General features: G+C 34.7%; 1 protein-coding gene and 1 long non-coding RNA gene across 6 annotated transcripts in view; one reads left to right on the plus strand and one right to left on the minus strand.

Annotated features, from left to right (window-relative positions):
* Positions 1-18,417, plus strand: part of LOC113115274 (cell adhesion molecule 2-like) — a 212,208-nt gene that overhangs the window by 20,773 nt on the left and 173,018 nt on the right. The window lies entirely within an intron of this gene.
* LOC113115276 (uncharacterized) lies at positions 8,590-10,891 on the minus strand. Its single transcript, XR_003293856.1, has 3 exons — positions 10,409-10,891; positions 8,880-8,933; positions 8,590-8,773 (listed from the first exon to the last, which is right to left on the minus strand). It is a non-coding gene; the product is annotated as an uncharacterized LOC113115276 (long non-coding RNA).

Raw genomic sequence — 18,417 nt, forward strand, 5'->3', positions numbered from 1 at the left:
ATCTTTGCATACGTAAGATCACATCCATAAAGTGTGAGGAAATTGTTTCGCTTTAGAGTTATTGCAAATTTGCATTTCCTCTGCGTTTCAATTAAGTGTGAGAAATACAGAATCTTTCAATCTTTCCAACGGTTTAGAAATATCATTTATTTGAATAATAATTATAATAAAATCTTGATTTTTATAGTTGTGTGTGTAATTTAGATTAGAATTTGATTATTTGTATTTTGTTTATAATAAATATATTTATAGGGTTAGGGTTAGGTGAAGTTTTTAATAAAAAAATATAATGTATGAGTACTTAAATACTTATAAGTAATCCTGCAAATTAAGCTAATAGATATATATTTTTATTATTTTTTACTAGATATAGAGCTGCCCAGCTTTTACACACAAAACAAGAGACAGATGTTCTGCACACATGTGCTCCAGTTGTGTCAGTGTGTTTTATGTAACGGTGGCTTGGTTTAGCCCTGAAAACAGTGAGCAATGAAAATACATGTTTGACCTTAATTAAGAATATGTGGAGGGACTTGTCTATAGTGAGAATGAGCTGAAACCATGGAAACGTAAGAAGAGCAGGGCTCTGAGGACGGAAGAGTCTAGAACATTATAGCCGCTCAGTATCGCATATGATATGTCCGTTAGCAGCACGGTCAGAGTTCACCACTGGAATGAGGGCGAGCTCAACCAAATACAATGCCATCTCTGTCTGGCCGTCTTGACGGGGATGGACAGTATTTGGTAATTAGTATCTATCTCAGGAGAAAGGATTGTCTGGGTGCCTGAAAGAAAGTCGGGTTGAGTGCTGGAAGAGAGGCGGAGAGGGAGGGGAATGGAAATCTTTGGGCTGGATTGCCACAGACTTTTCTGTGCCGCTTCCGCTGAATTTCTGTGGAGGCATTGGTTTAAAGGCTTAGGATTCCACCTTTCACTGGAACAGTTCAGGGAAGTGTCAACAAACACACGAACAACACACACATGCCGAGGGAAAGAAAAGAGAAAAGGGATGAAAGTATTTTCGAGACACAAAAAAAATATCAAGCAGAACTCAACATTTTCTGCCAGAATTCACATTTCCCTGTCCTCCCTAGACCTTGACAGTTTAACCAAAAATAAAAATTCTGTCACCGTTTACTCACTCACATGTCATTCTAAACCCAAATGGCTCTCTTTCTTATGTTGAACACAAAATAAGAGATTCTGAAGAACATTTCAACTGTATTGGTCAAATGGATCAACAGTTGCTGATGGTTAACATCCTGTTTGAATTTTTTCTCTGTGTTTAACTTACTAAAGTTACATACTTAAGTAAATACAATTTTGTATACATGAATGAAGCATTAATGAAACCAAAATTCAACCCAAGCTCATTGGGAAAACGTGCCTTTGCTGATGTTTCTGCAAAATGATATTGTGTTACTTCTTGTACATTTCATAAAACACGTTCAATATGCGAGTGCTCAGTTTTATCAAAACAGATACAAAAGAATCTATGTTTTATTACACTGGTCGTTGTGCATAAAGCTGCAATACAGAAATGTAATATCTGATGAGTAGTGCTCAAAAGTCAATGCTCTGTAGCATTTAAGAATAACATACCACCTACACTAAACCATGCAGTTAATCTAACATATGCTAAATACATATTTGCAGAAAAAAAGCAATGGAATGTTCACTCTGTAAAGCCTTTGAGCTGTGTTGTGGCTTGTGTTTCATGGGACTCAACGTTCTATACCAGGTGAGCTAACAAGCAAGTTTATTATGTCAGAAAAGCCATACATATGGTGCTGCCCATGTGAATGATAAAAATTATTGTGAAAGGAACCACTGGGCTTAAGTCTCTTAATCAATAATCTGCCCCTGTATTCATAATTTGTGTAAAATTAACATTTGTTGTTGATTTAGTGTCAGTCATGTTCATTTCAAGTGGAAAAGAGGTATTGTTTGTATAGGTACGTTTCACAAAATTGTAATGTACAGTACGAAAAATGACATTTATTTTGAGATTTTACAAAATAACAATAATAATAATAAAAATTCTTTCTCAATAACTTTAATTGATTGTTGAATGATGACAAAAGTTAGCTAAAAAAATATATATTCCCCCAAAAATCATGTTTATATCTTAGAAGGTACATATTATGATTGTAAATGTGTTTCTTGTTCATATATACACACACACTGGTAAATTAATAGATATTCCTGACTGTATTAATCATGCCATAGATGCTTTCTGTAGACATAAGGCTGAATATATATATATATATATATATATATATATATATATATATATATATATATATATATATATATATATATATATATATATCATTACAGAGCATGCCTTTTACACCTCTTGTATTTCTGCTTCTCTTTGTCAAACTAAAGCACTCAAACTATCCTTAAGTTCAGTCAAATCTTACACACACACACACACACACACACACACACATATAAACTAGTTAGACTGATGTCTGTGGGACAGAAGTAAGTGCTGAATTATATTAAATATAATAAATACTTTGTATTAAAATGTAATAAATGTGTAACATTTTCAAATCATTATTAATCATATATGTATATCAGATCAGCTCATTTTTTTTTTTTTTCTTTTGTGATATTTAATGAAAGCACGTTAATGAATTTCATTTAAATGACATATCACATTACATTACCAAAGCTGAAACGGTCTTATTAAAAAGAGTTTTCAGTTAGCCATCAATCTAGCAGCTCAGTCACTTCACTGAGCTTTAGCCTATTAGCTTAGCATAGTGTTAACTGATTAACATGAGTGCTTTTAATAAGCAAGAAAGGAATAGCAGTTTATGACCAAGCACTGATGAAGAGGAATAGGATCTTGTAGAGAAAGGGTGTCAAACTCGGTTCCTGGAGGGCCGGAGCCCTGCAGAGTTTAGATTCAACCCTAATTAAACACATCTGATCCAACTAATCAAGTCTCTCAGGCTTATTTGAATTTGATTGTTTGTGTGTTGGAGCAGGGTTGGAATAAAACTCTGCAGGGCTCCGGCCCTCCAGGAACTGAGTTTGACACCCCTGCTGTAGAGGGTTAAGATCTATCCCAGGGTTCCTCAAATCTCATCCTGGAGGGTCAATGCACTGCAGAGTTTAGCTCCAACACTGATCAGCCTCACCTGCCTGTGATTTTATAATGATCCCGAAGACGCGTATTAGCTTGCTCAGGTGTGTTTGATTAGGGTTAGAGCTAAACTCTGGAGGAAAGCGGATCTCGTGGGCCACATTTGAGGATCCCTGATCTATCCCAACAGCAGTATAAAACAAATGTGTTCCAAAAGTAGTGAAAATGCATGCACATGTATTTTTGCTGACAGAAAACAAAGCAGAGTTACTAGTCACGAGTGCATCAAAGAAAGCCCTGAATATATTGTAATGTTTTGAAGCTACAGATATGGCAAATCCAGTGATTATTCCATCCTCAAAAGCACTCACAATATCACCCTGATACCTTATAAACATAATTTAGTTTCCCACAGGACTGATAAAACCCTAAGCAACCGGACTCCTGCAAGCTGCAGTCTGGTTTGATCAAACTTTAATGGCTTTCCAACATATTCAGCTTTCCTTGTTTTAGCCCACAGGATTTTGACCCTTTCTGACGAACTGTTGTGATGGGCAAAGTTTTGGTTAACACACCGGAGTCTTTTTTTTTTTTTCTTCTACCTTTCTTTCAGCCTCGAAGCAACAGTTTTTCATTTGGAATGTACACATGCGAGTAATTCTGGAAGATGGTCTCTTGTGATATTTTGATGTAATTTTAATCTCCTCAGAGCAGATGTGCAAAAACAAAACTCTGGTTCAAGAGACATGCCTCGAGGAGTCGGGAATGAGAGGGCTTGGAGAATTTGCCGCAGAGAAAAGCCTCCTCTGCTACCTCCCCTCCTCTCTCTCTCTCTCTCTCTCTCTCTCTCTCTCTCTCCTCAAGACAGGATGGCAGCAACAAAACGATGTGCCAGGCTGCAGAGCTCCCATAATCTGCATGGATGGCTTTGCTGCATTTCCGCAGAGTCTGAGCAAACTCTTGGCCAAGCATCACATCACTGCTCGGGTCTGAATGCCTGAGGTTCCCTCTGTAGAGCCCAAGTTCTCTCTTTCCTTTTGTTGCTTTTGTTATTCCTTGTGTAGAAAAACTGAAGGAAGGTAAGGGAATAGCTCAGCTGGTTTTGGGAGTTATTTACTCACTCACACATTGTTCCAAACCTGTAAAGCCTGCTCTTTTCAGTATAATGGGGCCTGGGACCGTCAAGGCTAAACATGAGTTTGAAAGTATCATAAAAGTGGGCCATATTATGTGTACACCATATTTTGTGAGAAACGGACCAAAACATCCTTTCCAATCTGTTGATAAAGTCTGAATCGTTGAGCTAGTGAGATGAACTCAAGGATAGTATCAGTCTGATTTGTAAATGAATCACTTTGAACAAAAGAAAATATTCGACTCAAAGCCACCAATGAGAATTGATTTAGACATTAGGATTTTGTGCATTATGTCTTAAATTTCAGTCTGTTTCTCACACAACGCTATTAGATGGACTTGAAATTTAGTGTATGAATCATATTGACACATTTATTTATTTATTTTTTGTTTGTTTATATTATTACTTTTCAAGGAAAACTGGTTGAAGTTAAAGGAATAGATTGGCAAATTCAGGGAGTTGTTTACTTGCGTCTTGTTCCAAACCTGTATTACTTAAGCTTGTTGAACAAGAAAAGTACATTTTTAAATAAAAAATCTTGGCATGTCTTTTCAATATATGGCTGGACCTTTTAGGCCTAAAAATTTCATAAAACTTCCTAAAATTTCATACATTTTTTTTTTTTTTTTTGCAAAACACAACGCACAATTCTCTATGTAACACACACAAAATCTATCAGGAAATAACATTATGTCAAAGGTGTTTGCATATGGGTTTGTGATATTTTGAATGCAGTGTTTCATTTTTGCAAGAGATGTGAGGCATGTGCGTGTGCCATTTTTGGATTTGTGTGTGAAGTTTTGAGAAAAAAAAAAAATAAATAAGATGCAAAGTTGCACATAAACTTGCACAGAAAAAAATAATGACTTCAGGCAAAGATGATTAAAAACGACTTTTGAGAGTCTGCTAGGGTGCTCTCTGCATCCCTCTGGGAATCATTATGCGTCTCTTTATAACCTTTCCTTCTTTAGTTGTTGGAGAAGTATTAGAAAAAGTATCGGTATCGACACTGATTAGATAGATGCACTAATTCTCCATGCAGAATAAAGTCATCAAGCCATTAATGAATGGAAAATTAAAAGCTTTTCTTGGCCACTTGTTTTTCATTCCCCATTGCTCAGGGCAAAATGGTTCCTATGGAGTGCTTTAGTGAGGAGCCTGTAAGCAGGCTCATGATGGCAATGCCAGCTGAGAACAGATGGAAGGAGGACTCCTAAAGAGAAAACCCCCTAAAGCATCTGTTAACCGCCTTTGATCAGCCATACATTTTTTAATGGCTAAGGGGAAAGATCTCCACTTGATGGATCGATCGCTCGATTGTTTCTAATCAATGGTCAGCGGGTGTTTTGTGTAGTCTTGTGTGACCTTTTTAAGATGAACAAGTCTGTGAGAGAGTCAGTTACATCTAATGATTAATTAAATGATTCATTAAACTTAATCTAAATCATTATTTTTGAGACAAGTTTTCTTTTTTAATGTAATTATTAAAGTTTGAAATGTTTTTGGAGATGTTACTTGCATGTGTTCTTAAAAAAAACTTGAATACCTTTTTCATAATTGTAATTATGAAATATATTTAATGACCTAAAGTAATCTTGTCTTGAAATGGTCATTTTATCTGATATTTTAAGAAAATAATCAGCAAGTAAAAAACAATGAATACTGAATAGGCACACGCACACACACACACACACACGCACACACACACACACACACACACACACACACACACACACACACACACACACACACACAGACACACACACACATACATATAATGTAGTGCACATAGCAAGGTTTTTTTTTATAATAAATAAAAATAAAACAGATTGAATAGAAAAAGAATAGAGCTAGCTAGTGTTAGATGCTTTTTTTGCTTTTGTTAATTGTTAATTGAGAAGCTAATGTTATGGTTTTTATGAAAACAAGCAGTTACTAAATTAATAGAGTGCAAGTCTAAAAGGCAAGATTTTTGTACGAATATAATTAGAACAGAAAATGCTAGAGTTAGTCAAATAAAGATCGAAGAGATGTGTTTACGCTTATACACACACACACACACACATATATTATAATATATATATTTTTGGTGTGTGTGTGTGTGTGTGTGTGTCAGATTAAATGTTTAAATGCACAGTAATTTATATATTTATATAATATATATACAACAACAATAATGATAATGATAATTACCAAATATTATGCAAATCTTTTTAAACAAGGGAACAAAAAATCTGACATTTTTTACTTTATGCCAACCATACTGACATAATTTTTCTTTCTTTCTTTCTTTCTTTCTTTCTTTCTTTTATTATTTATTTATTTATTTATTTATTTATTTATTTATTTATTACAAATAATAGGTTTATTCTAGTCATTGCATGTATAAATTGTATTTTTATTGCACTTTTTTTTCAACAAATTATTATTTTTCAAAAAAAAAAGAAAAACTAAAAAACATTGACTGGCATTGACTGAAAAACTTCTGCAGATTCAGCCACAGTATAACTGGTTTAGGTTAAGGCATATCCGTAACATCCTAATATCTGTGAAATCTTCTTTGAAATGCGTTCCTGTGTTTAGAAGGTGTGTATCATGGGATTTGCATGCAGACTGCTACAGGACCGTTTTGTAACCCCACATCTGCCGCTATAATTCCACAGAGAGTTTGGAAGGCAAAGGTTTCTACACTGAACAAAAGTTCTGTGTTTCTGAGTTTTTTGTGTGTTAACCTGTCAGCTTATGCATAGCAAATACAAGCAGCATGGTCAATGTTTTCCTTATGATAGGTGGAGACCTCAGTGTTCATTTACTCATAAGAAGCCAAAAGAACGGTTTGGAACAGAGATTTGTTTGAGATATATAGGCGAGAATGCATTGCAAGTCCCTTACAGCCAGTGTATGAGCTAGAGTGCATCACCATCACGCTTAATACAAGCTTATAGACAGCAGGCACACTGTACTCTGCATCACCAGGAAGAATGAAATGTCAAACTCAATATTTATCAATGTAAAGCCAAGACCTCAGTGCTAAATGAGAAGCAGTGCTTCAAACATTCATACAAGAAAAACCAGTATCAGATTCCTTGAAGAAACTTATTTTTAATCTGTTCCCAAAGGAATTGGATATGCAGATATCTGTTTCTCAGAGCAAAACAACTTACGACTCCTGCATTTATTCATAAATCTCAGGTCGGTCAGAGCTTATAATACCTGCAGGAAAAGGAATATTTTTCAAAAATAAATCATTTTTTCGCCATGTGCCAAGTAAGAACATTATATGAAGCTTGTTCCACCGCATGCAAACTATGTGAGACTTCCACTGGAGATAGCTTGTCAGAACTCAACATTTATCAGAGTTAATTTTCTGTGAGACTTAACATTTAAAAGTTTGGGGTCAGTAATTTTTTTTTTTTCTTTTATAAACGAATAATTCTATTCAGCACGAATGCATTAAATTGATCAAAAGTGACAGTAAAGACATTTATAATGTTTAAAAAAGAGACTTTCTATTCTTCAAAGAATCTAGAGAAAAGGTTCCATGGTTTCTACAAAAATAAATAAATAAGTGAAACAGTTTAGAAAGGAGCAGCAAATCAGCATTAGACTGTAGACTGGAGTATTGGCTGCCAAATCGTTTGATGTTGCCATCCAATCAGACACTAGTATGATTAATGCTAATATAATATCTAGCCAATTGTTTTCTGTTAAGGTTTTTCTTAAACCGGGTCCTAACAACAAGTAGAACCAATCCATTTCTGTGGACTAAAAGTACAAAACATGGATGAGCAGACATTGGTTAGGACACCAGACTAAACATTGTCTAGACATCAAAGCAGGGTGTCTGTTTTGGTTGAAGGTTAAACAAATGTGCTATCAAAGGGCTAAATACTGAAATAAAGTTAAAGCAATAGATTGGCCAAAAATAAAAATGAACTGAAAAGTACTCCCCTGCAGGTCATCCCAGATGCAGATGTGTTTATTTCTTCATCAGAACAGATTTATCTCTGCTCAAGAATGGATCCTCAACAGTGCATGGGTGCCGTCAGAATGAGAGCTGATAAAAACGTCACAATAATCCACAGATAATCCAGACAACTCCAGTCTATCAGTTACCAACATGTGAAGTGAGAAGCTCTGGGTTTGCAAGAAACAAAGGCACCTGTATTTGTCTAAGCATCTCATGGCCACTTCCCAGTTTGGTGGCTGTAATTCAATCTGTTAATTCTCTCATGAAGGTGTTCAGATTCACAGCTTGTTGCAGGCTCTTAACTTTCCCTGCCAACTCTGCCTTAATCTCCAGTCTGGCCGGGGCTCTTGGGGTTTGTCTTTCATGACTTGAATTTATTTTTTTCCCATAAATAATTCAGTGTTTTGCATCGACTAAGTGCCATATGCTTAATACGCAGGACCTAAGACAACGGTGCTTCCTGCATGTTAATACTGGACCGACTTTCCCTTGTTAGGGGTCCACTTAAACGGACAGCGGCGGAAATTCAGTTTTGACAATGCCTCTTCAACCGTCTGAGTTCAGATATCTGAGAAAAGGGCAAGAAGTTTGATTTCAAACTGTGAAAATTAAATATCTATAGTATTGAATCATCTGTGACTTTCACATGCTCAATATTCTGATATTTTTCATACCAGCGGTCATTTATTGACCAGGCAATGATTCAGGGCAGGATTACCAGCAGATGCCTGAGGGCAGACTTGCAGTCAGTGTTAACCTCATCAACGAAATTAATGACACAAATTATTGCTTGCATATGGTATTTCAGTATTGTCACAGTAACAGAAATGCACATCATGATGATAATTACACGGTTTTAATTAAAACTATTGTACTGTTAACAAAAATAGAACTAGACAACATAGCACTGCAATATATTAACAATGCATTAACAACATTTTTGAAGAAGAAGAATGTAGGAAGAATATGATTGTTTCAAGCAATCGAATCACAGCCAATGTTGTGGATTGACCTGCCTGAGCTGAATCTGAGCAGAGAATGAATACTGGTAAACGTAAGTGCTTTGCTAGTGACTTAATTACTTAAAACTGCAAAACTTATGAGAATAGCATGTACGTAATATGTAATAATAAATACTGGGTTATATATTGTTTTTCATTGTTTGAACTACAATTTGTAAGTAATCTACCCAACTCTGACAACATAAAGTGCATAAACGTACATATATATTATTGCCACCAACATCTGCTCAAAATATATGTGCTAGGCATTACAAAATACATTGTTTTTCTATGTAAACACATGCCTGTTGAGTGTTGCATCTTTTTGCAGCGTCTCATGCATGACACAGCGATCTAAAAACACAAGATTAAAAGAACCCAGGCTCATAACATGCCTCTTTACATTTTTTTTAAAACTCCAAAAACATGCTTCAACATGCAATTCACTGTGGTTTCCAGCTGAAATGAACTCTAGAGGCAGTAAAATACAGATTCACGCAGTGATTATGGGGCTGGTTATCAAAATAATATATATATATATATATATATATATATATATATATATATATATATATATATATATATATATATATATATATATATATATATATATATATATATATATATATTTTTATTAATTTTTTTTTTTTTTTGTGCGGTTCCTTGCACACTATAAATGTCATGACCTCAAAACACTTTTACTGTAGTACATAACAAAACCTTTAAGCTTTGCATCCAAAGCTATATGCACTGCTCAGCCGATAAAGTAAGTGTGTTCTGTAGCTCACCCGGTACGGTGTTGCTTTTTTATTTTTATATATTTACTTTACGGCCCCATGCCTCCCATTTAAACAGAAAAACACTTCTTTGTAAATCCCTAACAGTCAAAAAAAAAAAAAGTCCCTGGTGAAACATCTATAATGATCTATTAGTCATATATTGCTTGGAAAACAACTATTTGGTCAAAATATGTGGCTATTTTTGAATAGCTCTCAGTGGAGATAAATGCACTTAGCAGTCAGATGGTGTAATTAAAATCCCTGTCATTTGGGCTGATTAGATCTGGCCCTGCATTAAATGCGCCATAACTCTAAATGTATAAAAACATTTCAGTTATTCCCTACAAAGTTTGAAGTTATAGAGACAAAATAACAGGCTGTTTGAATCTCTGCCCTGAAAACACTAGCTTTCTGTGTTCGCACCTGTTTCCTGCTCTTCATCCCTTTTAACATACAGCACTGTTCCTCCGGTCCCCGCGGTCTTGGCCGTATGAACACGTTAGCGATGGCAGCTTGTTGGACAGCACTGGAAAGAGCTTCCAGGCTCCCGGCAGGAGGCTCCTTCACTGTCAGCTTTCTGTGGTGAGCAGTGTTGTGGCTTGTCACGTCTCCTGCGTAGGGCTGATCCTCCAGCCATCTGTCCTCAGTCGTCTCCTGCATGGCCCCGTCCCCTTCCCTCTGTGACACACGCAGTAATTACAAACACCAGGCCGACAGGGGCCAGCGTGGGCCGCGGCATGGAGGCCATCTCGGTTACAGTGTCACTCAGGTTACCCACCAAGATTTAGTTGCATGCGTGGAGGCAATTTTGTGATGAATACGACCCCTAAAGCTTGAGAAACCAAGGATGATGGCCTTATGCTGGAAGTTATGTCCTAATAAACACAGCATTTGGCCTTGCTCACACCACACAGAAATCTCATCGGTTTTGCTAATCTCGTCTTTAGGAGTGATAGTTCTATCTATCCATCTCAAAATACATTTTATTAAATAATCAGATTATATTTGAAATAATATTTATGTGGTTTGATATTAATCTTGGTTTTAATTAATTTAATTTATTTCATTTTATTACATTTTAATATATATTTGCTTACATTATTATTATTATTATTATTATTTTTCTGTTGGGACCAATTACAGAGATTTTAGGAAAATAATTAAGAAAGAAAGAAAGAAAGAAAGAAAGAAAGAAAGAAAGAAAGAAAGAAAGAAAGAAAGAAATTAAAATAATATTTTATATTATACTTGACAAAAATATATAAAACAACCTTATATGTATTACATTTAATTACAAACTTTTGGGCCTCAAAAATATGGAAATTATAATGACAATAGCAGAACAGGAAAATGTCGATTTTTGGTTTCTAAATGTTTTAAATTTCAATAATTTCACACTGTCGGCAACCCGTAATTCACAACACGGACCTTTAAATATTTAAATAGCTGTAAATCCGTCCTTATCAAATGTAGTCGTGGTCGTTTTTTTTTCTCTAACTTGGGTAGTTTTGTTTTGTTCATGGCTGTTTGAAGATGAGGGCATGTCACACAACCTGTCCATTCTGGCATTTGTCTGCTTTTGGCCAGCGTCTAGCAGGTGACATACGCATTTGTGCCAAAGTACCCCAGTGTTTGATTGGATTGGCAAAAACTTCAAGTCTTTCCTTTTCAAAGTTGACATTTATGCTGCTATTCAAACTATAAAAAAATTATATGATTTGTTTATAGTTTCATTTCGCATTATGCATCTTGCTCTTTGTATTTAGCATTGTTTTCCCTGCGGTCTGTGACTCCAACAGACCTGCGACCAGATGAGAACCTGATTAGTGTTTATATAAATAGAGAATGTCTTTGGTGCATTTAAAATGTACACTAGTGAGGCATCTTCATCTTCTGGTGATCTTGGACACTTCATTGCAGACCAGTTTTTTTTTTCTTCTGGTCCAGGTTAAGTATTCTGTGTGAAAGAGAAGAGAGGAATAAGCTAAGCTTTCGCAGAATTGCAACATGGTTACTGGTGTCGCAGGATGTCTTAAGACTTTTCACCCACTGTGTTGTATGGATCCTAAATTCACTCTATAATCTGCCGTTTTGGCTTAGACTCTTATTTAGATACATCACAGATCAACACTTGCCTATTCTTTCTCTTAGCCTAGAGCAAATTACTGCATAAAGCAGCAAAATCTCAGCAGTTACAGAAGTATAATAATCACCCACATTATAAAAAGGCACAAGGATAGCATGACTTTGAGCGTTTTTAAACAAAATGGTTGGATCAAATGACTCACTCAAAAAAGAAGTGCAATTTTCAGCCACACTAGCATTAGCATTAGCATGATCAGTTTCTAATTTCCAAGTAATACTTACTACAAGTGTTTTTTGCATAATTTCAGAACGTAAATATTTTGTGAAGCTGATTATATGTACACCCTAGCACTAGTTTTACTACAGGAACCAGTTAAAATATAACTGCTTGACACCGAAACTGACAAATAAAGTGTTAGACAGTTCTCTCTTTCTCATTCAGATCACCTCGCTTTCATACTAACACTTCCGCTTCCCACTAAGCTAATTCAACCCGCCTGCGGTGCTTCAGCAAAGCTCGGGGATTCTTTTAAGTCGTATTAATCAGATCGTTGCGGTTTAAGGTGGAAGTTGACGAAGAGTTTTTCCACTTTACCCCATTTTGGGTTTCATAGCCCACAGATCAAAAGTTCACCCACACGAAACCTTTCGAACGAGCTCTTGCGAAAACCTGTTAGCCATCACATCGAGGAGCTAAAACTCTCATTAACATATTAAATGAAGTGTGACATATTTCGTAGGGGATGACTTCCCATCGGTAATTAGCCCCCTGAGTCAGCCGCGCAGGAGAGGTGAGCCGCCCTTCAGCACCGACAAAAGAGGAGGTGAATCGACTAATGAGAGAGAGCTTGTCTATGACTGAAACAGACGGATCTGTTATGTGCGAACACTAATATGTTACAGATAATTGCAGTCACGGAAATAGGGTGCAAGTATCAGGAAAACTGGTTAAAAAGCGGTCAGATGTCAACTTGACCAGGTGGGTGTAAATTCTCCAAATTCCCCATTCTACAGTTCTGAAGTGCAAACATACACTAATGCAATTCTGAAAACGTGGAAATAGGTTTAGATTGACTTCCTAAGTGAGGCTACTTCAGAAAGTGAATTCCATTGAAAGCTCGGATAAATGATGCTACTTTGTGAAACATCTGAAGCACTTAGATTTCTTTGCTAGCTATTCCGTGCGTCCTTGAATGAAGCTTCGAATCCAGTTTAAATAATTGTAAAGTGTAAGTAGCTTTCAGAAAGCCTGAACTGACAACTGTTAATTTCAGTGCAATTAATGATCTACAGTATAGTCTCCAATATCAATGGGTTACAGTCTGAGGTTTTAAATAGTATTATAAGTGCTCAAGATGATGGTTTTGTTTGCCATATATCCTTAACTGCCTTAAAGTTACTGGGCTAAATAAAATAAAATAAAATAAAATAAAATAAAATAAAATAAAATAAAATAAAATAAAATAAAATAAAATAAAATAAAATAAAATAAAATAAAATAAAATAAAATAAAAATGCCGTAAGAATGCCATAAGAAAATGCATTTCTTTTTAAGAATTTGATATATAATTTCGTCTATTTGGAGACTGTAATTAGATATTCAGTTGATTTACAAATATTGATTATTCAATCTGATGGAAGCTGATGGAATAGTTCATTAACATCCTTATAAGGATGTTCTTATAAGGAATTATCTTATAATTAAAATGTGATTATATTTATGATAATAAATACATAGTCAAATAACATATACAATTTTTTTCATGTGCAGTTATATACTTTTAGATAAAATTCATTTTACCTGCAATGTAGAAAATCATTTGAGCATGAATAAATGCTATTACACATGACCTGTAAAAAGTCTGAGAACATTATGATTTTCGATTGTTTTAACAAAATCTCTTATCAATCAAATCAAAAATGCAGTTAAAACATAATGTTGTAATATTATTTATGGTTTTACATTGAAGAATCATGTGCCACTGAAGACTTGAGCAACGGCTGTCAAAAAATTCAGCTTTGCATCACAGAAATACATAACATTTCAGAATGCATTCAAATTTAAAACAAGTATTTTAATACTTTTGTCTCCTATTTCACAATAATAGTACTTCACTATATTTTTGAGCACATAAATGCAGCCTGCGTGCCCATAACAGACCTTATCAAAACATTAAAACCCCTCTGGCACATCTTACCCCCACTCTCCCATACATTTTTGTGCGATGGCTTGTATATGTTCTTTTGGGTTGTCGGCACATCATCAGTGCTATTCTGCACGTAGTACAGTCCCGCATTGATGAAAATGGAGGGTTTGTGCCGCTCTTTGATTAAACCATCCCTATTTACCCCACTTTCAATTAGGAAGGCAGGCTGTGTTAGACGCTGTGCTTTGAAAGTCAAGCAAATCTAGATTATAATATCTCGCCGCAATCATATTGTCTATTCAGCGGCGAGCGGAACAATACCACATGCGTGTTCGCATTAATGATGCACATTTGCTTTCCGGAGGCTCCCCACCAAACATATTTCAGACTTTTTGTGGTTCTAATAAGCACCAGGGAAGTCATTCAGCTCTTGGATGTTTTTTTTTTTTTTTTTTTTTTTTTGTAGAGTAGATTTACTTGAAAAAAAAAAAATCAATTTGGCCTTTACAGTAGTTGTGCCGGTTGGGAATTATATCCTGTGACCTTGCTGCAGGATAGCTGATTTACTTGGCATCGATCTGGACCCCAACCACCAATGTTTTGTTGTGCTCATCTCATACACCTAATAGGCTATTCTTAACAATCTAATATTCAGCACATGTATATAGACATTACACAGAGAGGCTATACAATACGGACAGGCGCTTTCATAATTAATGCATCATACACTCCTGCACATTATGGACCCTTAATAGGAGCTCTTGAGTGGAACATTTCCTCCATGCCGTCCCTGATCTCAGCTGGAAATGGGTTTGCACAGATGTCTGTTTTTATGCCCTGTTTGACCTAAGCGGTCCACCGGGGTTCATCGTAACCTTGTCAGTTTGAGTGTCGGCTGACAAACGTTCATAAAAATATAAGCATATAAAACCAAGAGGAAGGTCAGAACTGCTGTTAAACCGGTTGGCCCATCTTACAGGAGAGCAAAAAAATAAAAATAAAAAATAAATGCTGGTATTTAATATGTTTAATCTAAACATGTAAGTGCTAAAAGTCAACATGAAACGTTTTTATTATATATATATATATATATATATATATATATATATATATATATATATATATATATATATATATATATATATATATATATATTATTATATATATATTTTTTTTTTTCGTACACTGATTTCACATTTGCATGACTTAAGGTTTAATTAGGATGATTCATCAATTTAAGGACTTTATTCTATTACCTAATTTAATTAATGTAAGGATTTTATTGTATTTTATTTTAATAAGTGTGTCTGACATTTGATTGTGGGATGTTTATCAGACTGAACAGTGGAAACATAAATAGCTAGAAACAGCACAGTTTTTAATAAATAATTTAAATGAGTAACTTTAAAGTTCAAAAAAGAAAAAAAAGAAGAAGAAAAAAAAGATAAAAGGTAAGCTTCTATATTCTACAGTACATGCCAATTTCAGAGATGCACTCATTAAATTATTGTTTTTATTTATTTATTTATTTGTTGGTTTGTTTGTTTATTTTATTTTATTTTGTGATTCGAGTTTGCGATGTTTATCGGATTGAAAACCTGAAATATTTATCTTTAATTGAGAATTATGGAATTTTAAAATGAAACATAACATAGGTGCAGAGGCTAAATCCTTCAGAACGCCAAAACATGTTTTCAGTCATTCTGACTCATTTCAAAATTTTATTTGCATGCATTTTGTGAATTTTACCTTCACATATATATATATATATATATATATTGTACAATGAAATCGCCTTATTCTCCCTCATTTGAAAAAATTACACTAGTCTAGTCTCCTTAGATAGCAACTTTTGTGAGGAGAATCTTGCGTCAGTCTGATTTTCAGGTGAACTCTCTCAGTGTAATTACGTGAAAAATGCTTACACCTCAGCCTCGAGATGCAATTAGTTCCCATTTGCATTTTGATTTAATGCATCTAAATGGGGTTATTTACCGGAGTTTCCATGCTATACCGTTTTTAATATATCATGCAAATGAGCAACGTCTAAGTTCAAAAAAAGAAAAAGGCACGTTTCTAATTTCTTCATGCCCACGCCAGAGATGCATTCATTAGAGTAAAATATGGCTGCCTGTTCACATTTTTATTTGAACGGATCCTGAGGCGACTAACTTAAATAAGCATCTCATTAAAAGTGCCCTCGAATGCTGCATCGTTGGTGGCAGTATTCTTAGACAATGACTGTGCCTGTCGGTAAAAGTTTTGATTTAAGAGCTATAATTACCATTCGATTCAGACAACCATGGAATAAAATCCCTGCAAGCACTCCAGACACTGTACAGTGCTCTACAACGTATTAGAACCAGTGCATTAGCAAGAGAGCTGCAGAGGTTCAGTGAGGCCCATGTCACATGGTCATATTGTTTTACATGCAATAAAAAAAAAAAAAAAAAAAAAAAAAAAAATATATATATATATATATATATATATATATATATATATATATATATATATATATATATATATATTGGTAGCACTTTATTTTACAGTCCTGTTCCTTATGTACATACTATGTACTTATTATAGTAATTACAATAACTACGTAATAACTAGGTACTAACCCTGAACCTACCCCTAACCCTAACCCTACCCCGTGTAGTTACCTTGTGTTACCAGAACTTTCTTAGATAAATACACTGTAAGTACATTATAAGTACATGTTGGTACACGTACTGTAAAATAAAGTGCAACCAAAATATTATATATATATATATATATATATATATATATATATATATATATATATATATATATATATATATATATATATATATATATATATATATATATACTGTATATAATTATTATTATTATTGTAGTTTTCCCTATTTTTTTTTTCCTTTTTAAAGAAATAGAATAAAATGCAATACAAACCACCCATTATCATAAAATATGTGTATTCCTGTTGTTCACTATATACAAGAATTTTATTTTTGATCTATTTCTGAATACATTTGTAAAGAGGAGTCACATCACCGACCCACATCCTGGTGTTCTGCAGGCACTTAATTAGTTCAAATGTGCTTTTACCATCTCACAGTCAGGAAACGACTTAACAACATCTCCAAAAAAAGCACCTCTCCTCAGCCCTTAACCATCTCTCATGCATGCACAAGGGTAGTGTCAGTCCACACGGTTCCTGACACACATTTCCATATTGTTTGTATTAGCAGGGTGATGCAAAGCTTCTAATTAAATCCCCAGAATCAGCACTTGAATGCAAACAGTGTGTGGTTATTTGGTCCTCTCATGCATTTGTGAAATTGATTTAATAGTTGTTTAGTGAGACGCCTGCGTATTTGTTGAAATTAAAGTTCCTGCACAAATATCAGCCTTATTTAGACAATGTTATCATGTTCTTCAATATCAGTGAAGGAAAACTTTCTAAGAAATGCGAGAAAGGACAAATGCGTCTCTCTGCCATATGGTTCAAGAGCGGGAGTCGCTATAAAACTATCCATCTGTAATTGAAATGAATTGTACAATTTGCATAAGGAATCGCATTATTAATTGCTTATTTATTAGCACCCTGGCACACCATGTCTATTTACTGTACTTACATAATGAATGATGAATTAGGCCTTTTTTGTGATCCAAATTAATGTCCAAGGCAATTAGATACGAAGCATGGGTATTTCTGATTAAGTATTTCTTTTTTAAATGCAAGCTTATACCTCATGTGAAACTTTTCCAGCAAAAAAAAAAAAGATATATAAAGAATGTTGCAGCAGATGGTTTAATTTGCATGTGTGCGTGTAATCACAGAGCAATTGCTTATTTATAATAGTATTCAAATGTATCTGACCTTGAGTGTCTGCTCAAACGAACTGCACTTTGTGGCTTCACACCTTTAATTAGCGAATTATTTCAGACGTACTTCTCTGCCTGCGCTAGATTTCTGTCTGCGTCAGTGTTCTGTTCTTGTACCTGTTCGGCTGGAGGTCATTATATTATCCATATTTGTAAATTTCTCATTTTCTTCATTATTGTTCCTTGAGTTGTGACTAAGGCTATGATCACAAAAGCATGCTAGCTTACTATTCTTAGTAGGAATACTGCACTTAGTATGCTAATTTTCTGTATTACATAAATAGCGGGATGTCCGAACCACATTAGCTAAAATAAGTGCATGGGAAATTG

The sequence above is a fragment of the Carassius auratus genome, chromosome 15 (genome assembly GCF_003368295.1).
Source record: "Carassius auratus strain Wakin chromosome 15, ASM336829v1, whole genome shotgun sequence".
NCBI lineage: Eukaryota > Metazoa > Chordata > Actinopteri > Cypriniformes > Cyprinidae > Carassius > Carassius auratus.